The sequence below is a fragment of the Rhinatrema bivittatum genome, chromosome 5 (assembly GCF_901001135.1).
Source record: "Rhinatrema bivittatum chromosome 5, aRhiBiv1.1, whole genome shotgun sequence".
Classification (NCBI taxonomy): Eukaryota; Metazoa; Chordata; class Amphibia; order Gymnophiona; family Rhinatrematidae; genus Rhinatrema; species Rhinatrema bivittatum.
This window is the reverse complement of record NC_042619.1, coordinates 5,759,179-5,778,632: the sequence shown is the minus strand read 5'-3', so window position 1 is coordinate 5,778,632 and position 19,454 is coordinate 5,759,179. Positions and strand designations below refer to the sequence as shown.

The window sequence follows — 19,454 nt, the reverse complement described above, 5'->3', positions numbered from 1 at the left end:
TCTGTAAAGCTTATATGCTGTATTGCAAGTTATTTGTAAACCGATGTGATGTTCTCAATGAATGTCGGTCTAGAAAAACTTTAAATAAATAAAATAAATACATTTTTCAGATATATTAGAGAAAGGAGAAAGGTCCAAAGTAGTATAGTAAAATTGAAAGGTGACAATGATCAATATGTGGAGAGAGACAAAGAAACGGCCAAAATATAAATACATCAGTTCACTGTTCACTAAAGAAGAACCTGGAGAAGGACCATGACTAGTTAACAAGACTGTGGATGGGGGTGGAGTAGGTGAAACTCTGTTTACAGAAGAGAATGTATGGGAAGAGCTAGGAAAACTGAAAGTGGACAAGCCATGGGACCAGAGGAGGTACATCCCAGGATACTGAGAGATCTCAGAGATGTGCTGGCGGGTCCGCTAAAGGACCTGATCAATAGATCTCTGGAAATGGTAGTGGTGCTGCAAGTTTGGAGAAGAGCGGTGGTGGTCTCACTTCACAAGAGTGGGAACAGAAAGGAGGCTGGAAACTACAGGCCGTTTAGCCTCACCTCAGTTGTGGGAAAATCAATGGAGACTCTGCTGAAAGAAAGAATAGTGAAAAATGTACAATCCTGTGGGTTGCTCGATCTGAGGCAGCATAGCTTCACCAGGGGAGGGACCTGTCAGACAAATCTGATTAATTTTTTTGATTGGGTGACTAGAGAATTGGAATAGGGAAGACCGCTCGATGTGATTTACTTGGATTTTAGTAAAGCTTTTGATACGGTCCCACATAGAAGACTCGTGAACAAAATGAGAAAATTGAGAGTGGGTGCCAAGGTAGTAGTGTGGAATGAAAACTGGTTGACTGACAGGAGATGGCATGTAATGGTTATTGGAACCTACTCTGAAGAAAGAACGGTGTTAAGTGGAGTGCCACAGGGATTGGTTTTGGGACTGATTCTGTTCAATATCTTTGTGAGCTACCTGGCGAAAGGGATAGAAGATAAAGTTTGTCTATTTGTGGATGATACTAAGATCTGCAACAGAGTGGACAAGTCTGAAGGTAGAGAGAATGAAAAGTGATTAAAGAAATCTGGAAGAGTGGTGAAGATTTGGCAGCTGGGATTCAATGCCAAGAAGTGCAGAGTCATGCATCTGGAGTACAGCAATCCAAAACAGCTTTATGTGATGGGCGGTGAAAGTCTAATGTGCACGGACTTGGAGAAAGACCTTGATGTGATAGTGTCTGATGATCTGAAGATGGTGAAGCAATGTAACAAGGCGATAGCTAAAACCAGAAGAATGCTGGGCTGCATAGAGAGAGGAATAAGCAGTAAAAAAAAAAAAGAGAGATGATAATGCCCTTGTACAAGTCCTTAGTGAGGCATCACCTGGAGTACTGTGTTCAATACTGGTGCCCGTATTTCTAAAAGTATAAAGTCAGGATAGAGGTGGTCCAAAGAAGAGCGACCAAAATGGTGAGGGGTCAGCATGAGGAGAGGCTGAAGGATCTGGTATGTACGCCCTGGAAGAAAGGAGGTACAGGGGAGATATGATACAGACCTTTAGATGCACAATCAGCAAACCTTTTCTGTTTGAAAGAAATGAATAGATCTAGGGGTCATGAAATGAAACTCCAGGGAGGACGACTCAGAACCAATGTCAGGAAATATTTCTTCATGGAGAGGGTGGTGAATGCCTGGTATAACCTTCCAGAAGAGGTGATGAAGACAAAAACAGTCAAGGAATTCAAAGTGGCATGGGATAAACACTATGGATCCCTAAAGGCTAGAGGTTGGAAATATAGAAAAGAGTGCATGGGGGTAACTGCTGGTATGGCAGTTGCTACCCTTAACAATGAAGCCTTGATACTGTTAATGCAACGCAATCATTGCTCTCTGCTTCAACACCAGTGAGAAAAGGGGAATTGGATTCAGACAGCAACAAACAAGGGCCACGATTTTTATGGTCGGGAACAAATAAACATGGGGTAACTAGCTGATGCGGAGCTTGCTACCCTTAATCACTATGCCTGATACTTTTGATGCAACTCCAATATTGCTGTCTGCTTTCACGGCAACGGTTAAGGGAAATTGGATTCAAACAGCATCCAAGGGCCCTGACCTTTATAGTCTGGGAAACTGATAAGCATGGAGGTAACCTGCACAATGCAATAGATACTGGCATAAGCTTGCTGGGCAGACTGGGTGGATCATTTGGTCCTTTTCTGCCATCATTTCTATGTTTCTATGTTCTCTGAATTATATCTACAGCAATTAAATCTTGAATAGTCTAGCTGACAAAATAAAGGCTAAAAGAACAGCATTCAAGAAATATAAAAGATCCCAAAAGGAGGAACACAAAGAAGAATATCTGGTAGAACTGAGGGAGACGAAGAAATTAATCAAGATGGCAAAAAGTCAAGCGGAAGAGAGGATTGCCAAAGAGGTAAAGAGTGGTAACAAAACATTTTTCAGATATATCAGTGAAAAGAGAAAAGTTCAAAATGGTATAGTGAAATTGAAAGGTGGAAAGGATCAATGCGTGGAGAGAGACGAAGAAATGGCAGAAATATTAAATGAATACTTCAGTTCTGTGTTCACTAAAGAGGACCCTGGAGAAGGACCGACACTAGTTAACAAGAAACTGGAGGGGAATGGAGTAGATGTAACTCCATTTACAGTAGAAAATGTATGGGAAGAGCTGGTGAAACTGAAAGTGGACAAAGCCATGGGGCCTGATGAAGTTCATCCCAGAATACTGAGGGAGCTCAGAGATGTGCTGGCAGGTCCGCTGTGTGACCTATTCAATAGATACCTAGAAACGGGAGTGGTGCCGAATGATTGGAGGAGAGCGGTGGTGGTCCCGCTTCACAAGAGTGGGAACAGAGAAGAGGCTGGTAACTACAGACCGGTTAGCCTCACTTCAGTGGTGGGAAAAGTAATGGAGTCACTGTTGAAAGAGAGAATAGTGAACTATCTACAGTCGGGAGAATTGCTGGACCAGAGGCAGCATGGATTCACCATTGGAAGATCCTGTCAGACAAATCTGATTGACTTTTTTGACTGGGTAACCAAGGAATTGGATCGAGGAAGAGCACTCGATGTCATCTACTTGGATTTCAGCAAAGCTTTTGACACTGTCCCGCACAGGAGACTGGTGAATAAAATGAGAAGCTTAGGAGTGAGTGCCGAGGTGGTGGCCTGGATTGCAAACTGGTTGACGGACAGAAGACAATGTGTGATGGTAAATGGAACTCTCTCTGAAGAGAGAGCGGTTTTAAGCGGTGTACCGCAGGGATCGGTGTTGGGACCAGTCCTTTTCAATATCTTTGTGAGCGACATTGCGGAAGGGATAGAAGGTAAGGTATGTCTTTTTGCGGATGACACTAAGATCTGCAACAGAGTGGACACGCCGGAAGGAGTGGAGAGAATGAGACGGGATTTAAGGAAGATGGAAGAGTGGTCGAAGACATGGCAGCTGACATTCAATGCCAAGAAGTGCAAAGTCATGCATATGGGGAGTGGAAATCCGAATGAACTGTATTCGATGGGGGGAGAAAGGCTGATGTGCACGGAGCAGGAGAGAGACCTTGGGGTGATGGTGTCTAATGATCTGAAGTCGGCGAAACAATGTGACAAGGCGATAGCTAAAGCCAGAAGAATGCTGGGCTGCATAGAGAGAGGAATATCGAGTAAGAAAAGGGAAGTGATTATCCCCTTGTACAGGTCCTTGGTGAGACCTCACCTGGAGTATTGTGTTCAGTTCTGGAGACCGTATCTCCGAAGAGACAGAGACAAGATGGAGGCGGTCCAGAGAAGGGTGACCAAAAAGGTGGAAGGTCTTCATCAAATGACTTATGAGGAGAGATTGAAGAATCTAAATATGTACACCCTGGAGGAAAGGAGGAGCAGAGGTGATATGATACAGACTTTCAGATACTTGAAAGGTTTTAATGATCCAATGACAACGACAAACCTTTTCCATAGGAAAAAAATCAGCAGAACCAGGGGTCACGATTTGAAGCTCCAGGGAGGAAGATTCAGAACCAATGTCAGGAAGTATTTCTTCACGGAGAGGGTGGTGGATGCCTGGAATGCCCTTCCGAAGGAAGTGGTGAAGACCAGAACTGTGAAGGACTTCAAAGGGGCGTGGGATAAACACTGTGGATCCATAAAATCAAGAGGCCGTCAATAAAGAGTGGGTGGCTCGCCAGAATGACGGCTACTGCCTGGAGATAATACCCTTATTCAATAAACATACACATGGTTACTGTGACTCCAACATCACTCTAAGCTACAACAGCAAGAGGAAATGTGGAAAAAAGGATTCGCACTCACAAAGTGGGGAGTAGCTGGCTTGTTACGGCGGTTACTACCCCAAACCAAATAAGCCTGATACTTCACTTTCAATGCATATCCAGCATAGCTCTCTGCTTCAACGGTAGGGGAGAAGAAAAACTGATACTTCACGCATAGCTCTCTGCTTCAACGGCAGGGGAGAAGAAAAACTGATACTTCACGCATATCCAGCATAGCTCTCTGCTTCAACGGCAGGGGAGAAGAAAAACTGATACTTCACGCATATCCAGCATAGCTCTCTGCTTCAACGGCAGGGGAGAAGAAAAAAGGATTCGCACTCACAAAGCGGGGAGTAGCTGGCTTGTTACGGCGGTTACTACCCCAAACCAAATAAGCCTGATACTTCACTTTCAATGCATATCCTGCTTCAACCGCAGGGGAGAAGAAAAACTGATACTTCACGCATATCCAGCATAGCTCTCTGCTTCAACGGCAGGGGAGAAGAAAAACTGATACTACACGCATATCCAGCATAGCTCCCTGCTTCAACGGCAGGGGAGAAGAAAAACAACCAATAAGGGCTGAATAACACAGTCTGGGTAAAACAAATAAACATGGGTGTAGCTTGCTTATTGCGGCGGTTACTACCCCTACTACCCCTAACTAATCAAGCTTGATATTTCACTTGGTTGCAGCTCCATCACTGCTCTCTACATTCATGGTGGGGGTGGAAGAGAAATAGAACCAAAGAGCTAAGAGAAACAGATAAGTATGAGAAAAAAATGTGAAGCTTGCTGGGCAGACTGGATGGGCCGTTTGGTCTTCTGCCGTCATTTCTATGTTTCTATGTTTCTATGTTTCTATATATGGAGTCCTCATGGAATCTGTCATGCTCTAATGTATTTGACCAATGTACTTGAATGTAAATCAGTATGAATCAATGTTTTATTTAAACGTAACACATTTGTGCAAGCTTTGGAATCATTCACTATAGTAGAGTCAGAAAAAAGTGGTGGAGCTTGCAACACTTTACGCACAAAACCATTCTCCCAACTTTCAGAAGATGTCATGTCACGCAACCGCTGTTCAACAATGCAGAGGTACTGTAATAGAAAATGCAGCAACGTCTTCTAATATTGTATGATAAACAGCAGAAACAAGAAGAATAACTCAAGTGTCTTATTTATCTAAACTTTATCACAAAATAACCTATACCTAAGTCACAGCATCAGAAAATACAATAACCCACCTCTTGCCTCACAATGGGCTGCAGACGGTGTCAGAAGCAACACCAATGAATCAATCATATGCTGATAGGCACAGAAATACTATATCCCCAAAAAGAAAAATATGTATACTTAGCTGATCACGATAGGCTGACACTGCGTGTGCTCATTTCACATAATTGCAAAACCAAAATGCAACCCTACGGATCGTAATACTCTTTTAAACTATCATAGTTGACATCCCCAAAGACTGTGAGATAATTTACCAATTGGGCCATTTTTTCGGCTACGGAAAATATGTTCTTCTCTTTCAGACTTTAAGGATCAAGCTTCTGAGACGACAGCACTTTTTGTCCATTGCATGTTATTAATAGAGCATATAACAGCGCACTGTGGATCAATCGCGACCTGTTTCTAAGACCGACGTCGAAAACCAAGAAAAACGATTGGTTTGTGTGTTGCCATTTTCCCCGCAGAAGAGAAAAAGCTGTGTGTTAAAACCGCTGTGCATAATGGGTACAATGTGTCCTTTAAAAAAAATTTAATCTCTCCACAGATATACTGATTTAAATTAGTCTCAACAATTTGTTGCAGCGATTTGCCGTTTTTGTTTACATAGTAGTTACAATGTATTTAAAAAAAAAAAAAACCATAGCGCAGTCACTGGTAGTTATGTTTTGCAAGCTCTCGCTGACCAATTTTTTCTCGTCACACTTTAGTTCTATTACCATTAAGTAAATTCTAGCATATTTGACGTTTTTCCCCCACTTTCAAAATTAATCATCGATAGCGCACCAATTTTAATGTCATTCGCGGCACCATTTACAATAATTCCCTCGTTTGAAAAGTTTTAGTACACATGATAGTTCCTTTATATGCATTTTTTCATACCGATATTGAATTTACGCTTAAACAGGGAATAGCTTGAGTAGTAATACATCTTACTGGTAGGAGCCACGCTAATAGTCAGCTGAGGTTCTACAATAAAACAAATTTTTTTAATTCTCTTTTTATCTTTGATATTTAGTTTGCATGTCAGTTACAGGCAATCTCATGGACGGGGTTGCATAGCGGCATTAGGTGGCAATGTGGTCTGATAACGCACAGGCTACAGCTGAGGTTTAGGTGAATAAACATCCCAGTTTTTTTCTACTTTGCAATCACTTAGCTGACCCAAGTCTGTATATTTTCTTTTAAATAGTGCCATTAAGAGATATTTCCCTTTTTAGCACATTATGATATATTTATCTGTCTATTCAGGTTTTAGTTTTTAGTAAAGTATGTACACTATATCACCTCCACAGAGCAGTTTTGTTAGAAAAGAAATTCAAATATTATATATGATTGGCCCCCTTCCCTTTCCCTAGTTTCTAATGCACATTTTTTTAATAATCCGGTATAAAGAAGAAAAAGTTTGTTCAATTTAGCATTCATAAGAACATAAGAACATAAGAACTTGCCATGCTGGGACAGACCAAGGGTCCATCAAGCCCAGCATCCTGTTTCCAACAGAGGCCAAACCAGGCCACAAGATCCTGGCAATTACACAAACACTAAGAAGATCCCATGCTACTGATGCAATTAATAGCAGTGGCTATTCCCTAAGTAAAATTGATTAATAGCCATTAATGGACTTCTCCTCCAAGAACTTATCCAAACCTTTTTTGAACCCAGCTACACTAACTGCACTAACCACATCCTCTGGCAACAAATTCCAGAGCTTTATTGTGCGTTGAGTGAAAAAGAATTTTCTCCGATTAGTCTTAAATGTGCTACTTGCTAACTTCATGGAATGCCCCCTAGTCCTTCTATTATCCGAAAGAGTAAATAACTGATTCACATCTACTCGTTCAAGACCTCTCATGATCTTAAACATCTCTATCATATCCCCCCTCAGCCGTCTCTTCTCCAAGCTGAACAGCCCTAATCTCTTTAGCCTTTCCTCATAGGGGAGCTGTTCCATTCCCCTTATCATTTTGGTTGCCCTTCTCTGCACTTTCTCTATTGCAACTATATCTTTTTTGAGATGCGGCGACCAGAATTGTACACAGTATTCAAGGTGCGGTCTCACCATGGAGCGATACAGAGGCATTATGACATTTTCCGTTTTATTCACCATTCCCTTCCTAATAATTCCTAACATTCTATTTGCTTTTTTGACTGCTGCAGCACACTGAGCCGACGATTTTAAAGTATTATCCACTATGATGCCTAGATCTTTTTCCTGGGTGGTAGCTCCTAACACGGAACCTAACATCGTGTAACTACAGCAAGGGTTATTTTTCCCTATGTGCATCACCTTGCACTTGTCCACATTAAATTTCATCTGCCATTTGGATGCCCAATCTTCCAGTCTTGCAAGGTCCTCCTGTAATGTATCACAGTCTGCCTGTGATTTAACTACTCTGAATAATTTTGTATCATCCGCAAATTTGCTAGACTTTAATTACTAGTTACTTTTGAGAAATGTTTTTGGCAGCCTCTATCTAAGATATTATTTACAATTTTAATTCAGTACTTTTATCTCTGTTTTTTCTTATATTATTTGTTAATATTTTTTTATTGGTGATTGATACAGTAATTTATTGCAGAAGCATCTGACCACTAGACCTTTTATGCAATTATTTAAGAATAATTTTGTACTCATATTGCTCATCTATATATACAGGTAAAAGATAAGCTTTGGCACTGTCTTTCTCCGTTCAATTTTTCATTATTTTCTTTTGTCTGCATCAATTTAAGTGTTCTTTATTATTTTTATTTCTTTTTTTTTTTTGTTTTGTTCTCTGCATTTATTTTTCCCATTTGAATTACTTCTCTGTTTTATCTACGATTTGTTTTTTTTGTTCTCTGTATTTCCTCTTATCAGTTCATTGTAAGCCGGCATGATGTGCCTTACGAATGTCGGCATAGAAAAGCCTTTAAATAAATAAATAAATAAATAAATAAATAAATAAATAAATAAATATTACTATAATACCCTCTGTATACTTAAGAAAGAAAATATAATACTAGCAATTACAGAGACTGGCTGAAAAAGAAAAAAGAGCAGTCTTTAAACAATTATTATACTCACAGAAAAGTGTCTAAACCATGTTCTAGTACTATCTTAACCCCAAAATATCTAAGGGGAAGTATGAGATTAGGAGTCAAGGTATGTACGTAAATGGTCAGGGTGGTGAAATACATATCTTGAATTCTGATGTAATAAGATACATTTACAGGGGAATCTTAAAATGAATTTAGCTCCACGTTGGATTGCTTTATCTCTCATTGTGAGAAATTGCTTCCTCCTCAATTGTGTACTTATAGAAACATCAGGAAATATTCTAATTGGATAACCATGAAATTTTAAGTTCTGATATCTAAAATATAGCCTAAGAATTGCATCCCTTTGAGAAATATCAGAAAATTGAACCAATAACGTGGCTCGAGTCTTTATTTCCATTTCTGATGATCTCTCTAAAAGATCAGAAACATTTATATCTTCATTTTGTTCATCTTGATTTTGACTTTGTTGTCCCAATCTCCCAGAATTTTGAGTAATATAATATATTCTAGCTATTCCTGGAAGAGTAGCATCTGTATATTTTAAAACATTAATAAGGTAACTCCTGAATAATTCTCTTGGGGAAAGCAAATGAGTCTTAGGAAAATTTAAGACCCTCAGGTTAACCCTCCTAATTTGGTTTTCAAGTTGTTCTAATTTATCAGATTGAGTCTTCTCTGATTTAACTAAATTAAATTGAACCTTCTCAATCTCTTCAGTTTTCTTTTCCAAATTATTTACTGATGTATCTAATTTTTCAACTTTCAATTGTAATACCTTATTATTTTCCAATCCCTCCTGAACTACTTTAGCCAAGTTATTTATTGATTTTTGCATAGATAGAATCATCGTTCCTATTTCTTCTAATGTAAACTTAGTGGGAACTATTAGAGGAATATCTATCAACGCACTTCCCTGACTTCCTGCCATCTCCTTCACCTTTGGAGTCACTACCATACTATATTCCTCCCTCTGATCTTTTAAATCTTGATACCCAGGGGTCGGTAGAGGGGAATCTATATTCTTTCCCCCCACTTGATCTATAGATGGAATAGAGACCAAGTTCAGATTTAAGTTCAAATTGGAGTCCTCGAACAAAAATTCTCCTCCAACCTTTCCAGTAGGTGGGTCCGGTGTTATTGGGGCACCAGGGCTTAAGGATGTTACATGAGTCATGGAGTTTAACCCCTGCTCTTGGGCCAAAACTCCAGCGACTTTGCTTCCTGGTGAATGAAAAATGGCTCTAGCAAAGAGATCGTGTATGCGAGGTTGATTGTCCAAAGAAACAGGAGTAGAGGTCGATATTTTCTCCTTCCTCTTGGTGTGTGGCATTACCAAGAGGAGAGTGAAACCACGCGTGGTTTCACTCTCCTCATGATTTTATTTCTACACGTGTTACCTGTTTTACACATATTAATGTTTTTAATTATTTTTTTAACTTATTTTTTAATTATGTATGTCCTGTATTGTTTACATTATTCGTATTTATTCATTTTAGCCCCTGAGGCAGCCCCAGTGGGGGGCGAAACTCGGCCTGAGTCGGGCACACACAAAGATCATTTGTCTCCATCCTAATAAAGTATAACTTGGACATTTCTCTGGTGTCTAACCTACGTATTTACATAACGTGGTGTACTTGTCATCTTTTTTATATAGGTAAAACCACTAGACAAGTGAGCACCAGGATGATTGAACATCACTTTGATGAGCCAAAGAATCGAGGCTCCCTTGGCGACACATAGCTTATTGAAGCAACATAATCCAGGATTTACCCCTCACTTCCCCCCACAGCTAAGGATCCTCCCAGGCTTTACCCCTTACTCCCCCTCTCTTTAGTTATTCAGACCTTCTGGAATTCTGTTATTGCTTTTGCCTTTACCAACTCCACTCAGTGATCATTACAGGCATCCACCTTTTCCATAAAGAAATATTTTCTGATATGATGAGTCTCCCAACAAGGAGCTAGTTTATTGTTGTAAATTAAACCTTATGGAAAGCATTCAGGGTGAGGGAGACTGCCTAACCTTTACTTGAGTATCTCTGATTGGTTGGTGGAATTAAAGGGTAGCATGGATATCAAATACGGCTATGATTCATTTGGAAGATATGATATACTGAATGGCCACTAGATGGCATTCTTGCTCATAAATGTACAAACGAGTTTGCTCTGCATCATGGTGAAAGAGGGATAATTGGATTATGAAGGTTTGGCAGGAAAGTCCCATAGAGAGAGGATCTCATTCAGTATAAAGGAGCTAATTGAGGATTTGACGGGAGCCTCTCTTAGGAGTTAGCCCTCTAGGTATTTCTCTTCAAGGGGAAACAATCAGGGACCCAACCTGAGTCCCAGTGATAGGAGGGGGGTCTGACAATCTGGGACACTGAGCAAGTCCTACACTTTTGATCAGAAGGGGCAGAAGAAACTTCTTAAGCGTTACAGAGTTTCTGTGGACAACGGAGAGAAATACTAAGCATCCAGTGAGTAAGGACTGAAGTACTTAAGGTGGGAAAAATTGATGTTAAGACTTGAAAAGCACAGTCTGATGTGAAAGAGAGGGTGTTGTGTGTGGAAATTGTGCCCTTGGAGTGTGCATTGAAATATAGGAGGGAAGAGTGGGGAAAAGATTGTATAAGAAGTTCTCCAAATCAAAGGGAAGATGTATGTCAGGGCTTCTCAAACTATGGCGTGAGACCCCAAATGGGGTCTCAAAACCTTCAGCTGGGGTCACAAGTGCTCCATCTGGCAGCAGACTTCAGGCACCAGCAGCAGCCTATATAGGGCCTGTGAGCCAGGACGCACTTACCGGCCCTGCAGTGGCCCCCACCCTCGCATGAGTTTCTGTGGTAACATCAAGCCCTGCACAAGGAGAGATTGGGGTCACTACAGGGCCTGCAAGCTTGCACTGGCTCACAGGCCCCGTACTGACTGCTATAACTTGATGACTGTCACTTACTCTGCCTGTACTATTGCAATGTGTGGTTTTTGTAACGTAATAATTTTGCAATTAGCACTATGTGTTCATAAATTATACTCTTTGTGAAATACACAAAGAATGTATGTAAATATGAATGAGACGTATAAATGTGCATAAGAATTCAGTGGTGGGAACAAAGAGTAGGGGTGGGTGGAGGTAGATTTGTCTCTCCCAATTGAATAGGCCTTCTGCTGCCCCTGTACAAGACCTTGGGAGCAGTAGATTGAAGGTTTAAGAGTAGCCAACTCTGGTCCTCAAGAGCCACAAACAGATTCTGGTTTTCAGATTTCCATAATGCATGAGATAGTTTTCTAGACAGTGCATGCAAATCTAGCCGGGCACATCCAGATCTTGCCTAAAATATTTGAAAGTAACATGCCACTTATTATGGGTCAGGAGAAATCCATGTCTTCACTTTGGAACGCCTGCCCCTGGAGATCAGATTACAAAGAAATTTAAAATAGGCCCAGCGCATGTAACCCAAGTTAGAGAGCGGGAACTATCCTTAGCAGCACCAATACTATGGAACGCCTGCCCCTGGAGATCAGATTACAGAGAAATTTAAAATAGGCCCAGCGCGCCTAACCCAAGTTACAGAGCGGGCACTATCCTTAGCAGCACCAATACCATGGAACGCCTGCCCCTGGAGATCAGATTACAGAGAAATTTAAAATAGGCCCAGCGCATGTAACCCAAGTTAGAGAGCGGGCACTATCCTTAGCAGCACCAATACCATGGAACGCCTGCCCCTGGAGATCAGATTACAGAGAAGTTTAACATAGGCCCAGCGAGCCTAACCCAAGTTAGAGAGCGGGCACTATCCTTAGCAGCACCAATACCATGGAACGCCTGCCCCTGGAGATCAGATTACAGAGAAATTTAAAATAGGCCCAGCGCGCCTAACCCAAGTTAGAGAGCGGGCACTATCCTTAGCAGCACCAATACCATGGAACGCCTGCCCCTGGAGATCAGATTACAGAGAAATTTAAAATAGGCCCAGCGCGCCTAACCCAAGTTAGAGAGCGGGCACTATCCTTAGCAGCACCAATACCATGGAACGCCTGCCCCTGGAGATCAGATTACAGAGAAATTTAAAATAGGCCCAGCGCGCCTAACCCAAGTTAGAGAGCGGGCACTATCCTTAGCAGCACCAATACCATGGAACGCCTGCCCCTGGAGATCAGATTACAGAGAAGTTTAACATAGGCCCAGCGAGCCTAACCCAAGTTAGAGAGCGGGCACTATCCTTAGCAGCACCAATACTATGGAATGCCTTCCCCTGGAGATCAGATTACAGAGAAATTTAACATAGGCCCAGCGAGCCTAACCCAAGTTAGAGAGCGGGCACTATCCTTAGCAGCACCAATACCATGGAACGCCTGCCCCTGGAGATCAGATTACAGAGAAATTTAACATAGGCCCAGCGAGCCTAACCCAAGTTAGAGAGCGGGCACTATCCTTAGCAGCACCAATACCATGGAACACCTGCCCCTGGAGATCAGATTACAGAGAAATTTAAAATAGGCCCAGCGCATGTAACTCAAGTTAGAGAGCGGGCACTGTCCTTAGCAGCACCAATACCATGGAACGCCTGCCCCTGGAGATCAGATTACAGAGAAATTTAAAATAGGCCCAGCGCGCCTAACCCAAGTTAGAGAGCGGGCACTGTCCTTAGCAGCACCAATACCATGGAACGCCTGCCCCTGGAGATCAGATTACAGAGAAATTTAAAACTTTTCAAAGGAAGTTTAAAAACCTGGCTTTTCAAACAAAGCATTTTTTTTAATGAGAACGGAGAATAGGAAAATGAATAAAGCAGGCAGCAGAACATCAACACACAGCACATAGTCAAATATGTGCGTATTTTACTATTTTATTTCTATCTAACTGCTAATGTTAGATAAAAAACAGTATAAAGTACTATACATGTATAGTTAATTTAGTTCTCATATAAATGGACAAGATCCATGTCACTTATCAAGTAGCGTTTATTTTTGAAACTATGTAACCGGAACCTTATTGGCACTTTGATAGAAAGTATCACCCAATTTGAACATTACTATATGTGCCTATCTGTAAACCGCTGTGATGGTGTATAACTTAATGACAGTATAGAAAAGATTGTAATTAAATAAATAAATAAAATCCGGCCCATTATGATCACTATTGCCAAGCGGCCCCACCACCGTTACCTCTCTCACCAAGTCCTGTGCTCCACTGAGATCTAAAATTGCTCCCTCTCTCGTCGGTTCCTGAACCAATTGCTCCATAAAGCTATCATTTATTCCACCCAGGAACGTTATCTCTCTAGCGTGACCCGATGATACATTTACCCAGTCTATATTGGGGTAATTGAAGTCTGACCCAAAACACCACAGAGCAGAAGTACTGCACTTCAATAATGTCCAAACACAAAAGTGCAGAAAGGATTTAGTCCAAACCACAGGATAGTTCAAAAGCTCTACAGAGCACGGTAACTTTTATTCATTTTTCAAGCGGCAACTCCACTGACTTGAAAAGCACACCAATTTAGACCGCGTCCCCCGACACGGTCCCGTGTTTCGCCAAGGGCTGCATCGGGGGGGAGCAACAGAGTTATCAAAGGACACTGTAAATAAACATACAATGGACGCGCTCCCTGCCAATTTCAAAACTGTTTTGCATTCAGGTATGTGATGAAACTGTAATAGAATTGATGTGTCGGCATTTTGCAGCTCCATGTCCTAACCATTGTATGTTTATTTACAGTGTCCTTTGATAACTCTGTTGCTCCCCCCCGATGCAGCCCTTGGCGAAACACGGGACCGTGTCGGGGGACGCAGTCTAAATTGGTGTGCTTTTCAAGTCAGTGGAGTTGCCGCTTGAAAAATGAATAAAAGTTACCGTGCTCTGTAGAGCTTTTGAACTATCCTGTGGTTTGGACTAAATCCTTTCTGCACTTTTGTGTTTGGTAATTGAAGTCTCCCATTATTACCGCATTACCAATTTGGTTAGCTTCCCTAATTTCTCTTAGCATTTCACTGTCCGTCTCACCATCTTGACCAGGTGGAAGGTAGTATACCCCTATCACTGTAGTCTTCCCTGATACACAAGGGATTTCTACCCATAAAGATTCAATTTTGTATTTAGTCTCATGCAGGATGTTTATCCTGTTGGACTCTATGCCATCCCGGACATAAAGCACCACACCTCCTCCCGACTGCTCCTCTCTGTCATTGCGATATAATTTGTACCCCGGTATAGCACTGTCCCATTGGTTATCCTCCTTCCTCCATGTCTCTGAGATGCCAATTAAGTCTATGTCATCATTCACTGCTATACACTCTAATTCTCCCATCTTACTTCTTAGACTCCTGGCATTAGTATACAAACATACTAATTTCTGTTTATTAGCTGCCTTACTGACTATTTAAAACACAAACACACACTAATTAATATACCCCAATAGTTTACTTCTCCCCAATACTTTTAAAAACTTTCCCAAGCAGAACTTACTGATACCTTTCAGCCACCAGTAAGGTGATCCTCTCCCCTGAGTGCTTCCACTACTTATTGAGCTCTATCAACTTTGGCTTTGGGGTGGGCCACTGATTTTGGGACAGAACTAGATGGAGATGATTTTTATGACAGTCTGGTCATGCTCAATAGCAATATATACCTTCAGTACTGATACAGAACATAAGAACATGCCATACTGGGTCAGACCAAGGGTCCATCAAGCACAGCATCCTGTTTCCAACAGTGGCCAATCCAGGCCATAAGAACCTGGCAAGTACCCAAAAACTAAGTCTATTCCATGTTACTGTTGCTAGTAATAGCGGTGGCTATTTTCTAAGTCAACTTAATTAATAGCAGGTAATGGACTTCTCCTCCAAGAACTTATCCAAACCTTTTTTAAACACAGCTATACTAACTGCACTAACCACATCCTCTGGCAACAAATTCCAGAGCTTTATTGTGCGTTGAGTGAAAAAGAATTTTCTCCGATTAGTCTTAAATGTGCTACTTGCTAACTTCATGGAATGTCCCCTAGTCCTTCTATTATTAGAAAGTGTAAATAACCGAGTCACATCTACTCGTTCAAGACCTCTCATGATCTTAAAGACCTCTATCATATCCCCCCTCAGCCGTCTCTTCTCCAAGCTGAACAGCCCTAACCTCTTCAGCCTTTCCTCATAGGGGAGTTGTTCCATTCCCCTTATCATTTTGGTTGCCCTTCTCTGCACCTTCTCCATTGCAATTATATCTTTTTTGAGATGCAGCGACCAGAATTGTACAGGAACAATATATGAGAGTTATTCATAGACTGATAATTTGTACGCATGGGGCACATCAAATGAAGTTAACTGAGAGTCCTGGGTGTCGGAGATGTCCTGAACTTTCTGCTACTTTTAGTACTTTAGGACATGGGCTTTGGGATTGTCCACCTATATAGCAGTTTTGGGATGGGGTTAGGACATTTTGTCTGATACGATGCACATTTATGTCCCAGGAAAGCATCTGTATGTGTGTTGGGAGTACTTTCTGATTATATGAACTGCAATACTTGTGAAGCCGCGTTTCTGATAGTCTGTGTATTGCTAGGCTTGTATATTGGCGAGATGGGTGATTGGGGAACCTCCCATGCTATCTTTCTGGCACTCTGAGATGGACTTGAAATGCTGGTGTTTGGGGGCGAGACGGAATATGTGTTGTATCATATTGTTTTGATTTCATAGAAACATAGAAACATATGTTTCTATGTTTCTATGAACTCTGAGATGGACTTGAAATGCTGGTGTTTGGGAGCGAGACGGAATATGTGTTGTATCATATTGTTTTGATTTCATCTGGCCACTCTATGTTACCTGTGCCTGGGATGTTCATCTGCTGCTGTTTACCTGTTTCTTTGGCAAAAAAAATTGGAAAAGAAAAATCCCTGCCTACACAGAATGGGAGACCATTGAGGTGGTTCTGGTAATTCTTACAGATCCACTGCTGCTCCTAGCAGAATCAGTGCCTGCCTGGCCCGGGCAGCCATTCTGAATGGGGGTACCAGGCTTCCAGGATTTCCTGCACAGCAGTCACCCTTGAAAAGAGAAGATATCTGGTAACCTTAGCCCAGATATCCGCCCGGCTAACTCCAATAACCTGCAGAGCTGGCCAGAATATATCTTCTGCTGCATGAGATCATGTGTCACTGTCTGAATATTTTTAGAATGCTTCATGAGCCCGGGGAGCAATGCCAGAGAAATCCCTGAAGTTAGCTCGCCGGTGACCCATCACACTAGCTGCAAGACCACCTCTTAGCTGGGTTCGCTCATGTAACCTCCATTGACTGCATTTTCTCAGTGAGTGTCTCTTTAAGAAGCCTTGAGAGAGAGAAGGGCACAGAGCATGCTCAGTTGGGATGCTGTGGCTTACAGCGGCCATGATTAAGGGCAACGCGCATGCTCGGTAGTGGGAGAAGTCACCGGTGGATTAGCAGTCGGAGGGTGGGGTTTGCTCAGTCCTGCACAGACCCCCGAGGAGGCAGCGGACCTGGGCTACCATGTGGGCCAGTGGGAATCCGCGTGGGCTGCAGGATTCACGCGCTGGAAACCTTCCTTTCAGATGCATTAATGGGCTCCTAAAGAAGCAGATCTGTTCGGGAACCGGACCCCTAGCAAGGAGGAAAGCCGCACGTGACAAGGAGCCTGAACTCTAAGGAAACGAACCCAGCAATCAGGAAATTCTGTTGCTTTCCAAGTTACAAAAGCAATGAGAACACGATCCTTTGCATTCTGTAAATGAATGCCTGATTTAATATTATTTTCATGCCTGATGAAGAAACAACTTTCCTTTTCAAGTGTAAGTAATGTCAATAAAGCTGTACCTTTGCTTAAAACAAACAACTGTTTCTCCCTCTCTGGGGTTAGGTGGCTTAGCAAAGGGAAAATGAGGATAATCTGACCCCTGAAGAGCCTGGAGCCTGCCTCCCTCTGCTTTCTGTTTTCTATTATTATTTTTCACAGCTGTTGGATTGCCCGGCCCAGGGTTGGTGCAGCTGCTTCCTAGTGCTGCACCCCCCATTTAACCAGAAGCTCGCCCTGCTACCTGTCATCCCATGCAGCACATGCCAGGAGCTCGGCCATGCGCCCTGCTACCTGTCATCCCATGGAGCACATGCCAGGAGCTCGGCCATGCGCCCTGCTACCTGTCATCCCATGCAGCACATGCCAGGAGCTCGGCCATGCGCCCTGCTACCTGTCATCCCATGCAGCACATGCCAGGAGCTCGGCCATGCGCCCTGCTACCTGTCATCCCATGCAGCACATGCCAGGAGCTCGGCCATGCGCCCTGCTACCTGTCATCCCATGCAGCACATGCCAGGAGCTCGGCCATGCGCCCTGCTACCTGTCATCCCATGCAGCACATGCCAGGAGCTCGGCCATGCGCCCTGCTACCTGTCATCCCATGCAGCACATGCCAGGAGCTCGGCCATGCGGCTCACCTTGATGGCCTCGGAGAAAGGAATGAGCTGGGTGCACTTGGTCGCCGTCTCAGATGCTGTTGGAGGATGAGCTTCTCCTCGGGGAAGGCTGTAATTCTTCTGCTTCTGCTTGAACTGATGGGGGAAGCTGTGGTGGTGCTGAGCAAGCTTCTGCCAGCCCCTGGTGACTGCAGGAAAGGGTTGCCACTGTCATGAATTGCAAAACACGTTTCGTAAGCATTGGGAGGGTCCAGGCTAAGTCACATCCCGGTTCGGGCCCGAGGGGGAAGGGATTCGGCCCCTTGCCACACAGCTGAGTCTTCTGCCTGGGTGTCCCGGCAGCTATCGGGTTTCATTCCTTGCATTTCAAGGCAGAGAGCCAGAATCCGATCACATCTCAGCCTGAGCCAGGAGGCGTTCCTCAGCTTTGTTCAGCACCAGGCATGGCCACCTCCCTCAGCCCCAAGCTTCCTTCCTGGGTAATAATTGTAGATTATATTTTTTTGTATTTGCCAGGAGGCCCCGATCTCTGTTTTTGTAGTTCTGTGGCATCCTCGCCCTGCGCTGAGGACTGCAGTGCATGCACGTGGCAGGAGGAGGTTGTGGACTCTCCTCCCTGGGCTCCCAATCCATCCTTTTTCTGTTCGTAGCATAGCCAGACCACAGCCACTTGGCCACACTCTCTACTTCATGGCATTGTGCGAAGATTATTGAGATGATTATATGCAGGATATATGGAGGATTTTCCTATTTTAGCACTCCTTCGGTTTGGGAGAGTACTGCAGGGTTCGTCACTTTCTGCCAGCCTTTTTATCTATCTATCTAGCCTTACTCTGCCATATTTTAAGCCTCCCTTGACCTCACGTATTATCTGTATGCAGATGATATTCCATTCTTTTTTCCAATTCATTTGTCATGAGAATCTACTGCTCAAGTCATTGCTCTTTATCTACAATTAAGACTTGGGGTTCCCATAATCAACGCATTTTGATCTTTGACAGGTTTCCTTGGATGGACAAACCTTTTACATTTTTATTTGAAGGTTCTGAAATTTCCAACTCTTCTCGTGTTCTTTTCGATTCCCGGTTGTGCACGCACTCACAGCTCAGGGTGGTTGTAAAGGCTAACGTTCTCCAAACTTGAATTTAAAACCTCCACTCGAGCATTTGGCATTCAGGACAGTTCTATGGGTGATGATATTTTCTGGGATGGGCTATTGTAACTCTCTGTCACCTCAGTCCACATTGCAGGCTTTCCAGGTTGCACAAAATTCTGCAACTTGACTTCATACTGGAACCAGTAATAGGAGTCATCCTACACCTGTTGGATTACACTGCCTTCCTGTCAGTGCCAGCATTTCGTACAAGCTGCCTTCCGTTATTCATAGTCCTCTCAATTTAATTGATTACCCTTAGATTTGTGCAGTTTTTAAAATATACAACCCACAATGCATGCTCCAGTCATCAC

At 42.8% G+C, this 19,454-nt stretch overlaps 1 protein-coding gene across 1 annotated transcript in view; it reads right to left on the bottom strand.

The window, feature by feature from the left end:
* Positions 1-18,339, bottom strand: part of LOC115091750 (ecto-ADP-ribosyltransferase 5-like) — a 74,641-nt gene extending 56,302 nt beyond the window's left edge. The window contains exon 1 of the mRNA XM_029601928.1: positions 18,009-18,339. The gene's annotated coding sequence lies outside the window, so the exon portion shown is untranslated. The remainder of the gene's footprint in view (positions 1-18,008) is intronic.
* Between the last annotated feature and the right edge of the window lie 1,115 nt (positions 18,340-19,454).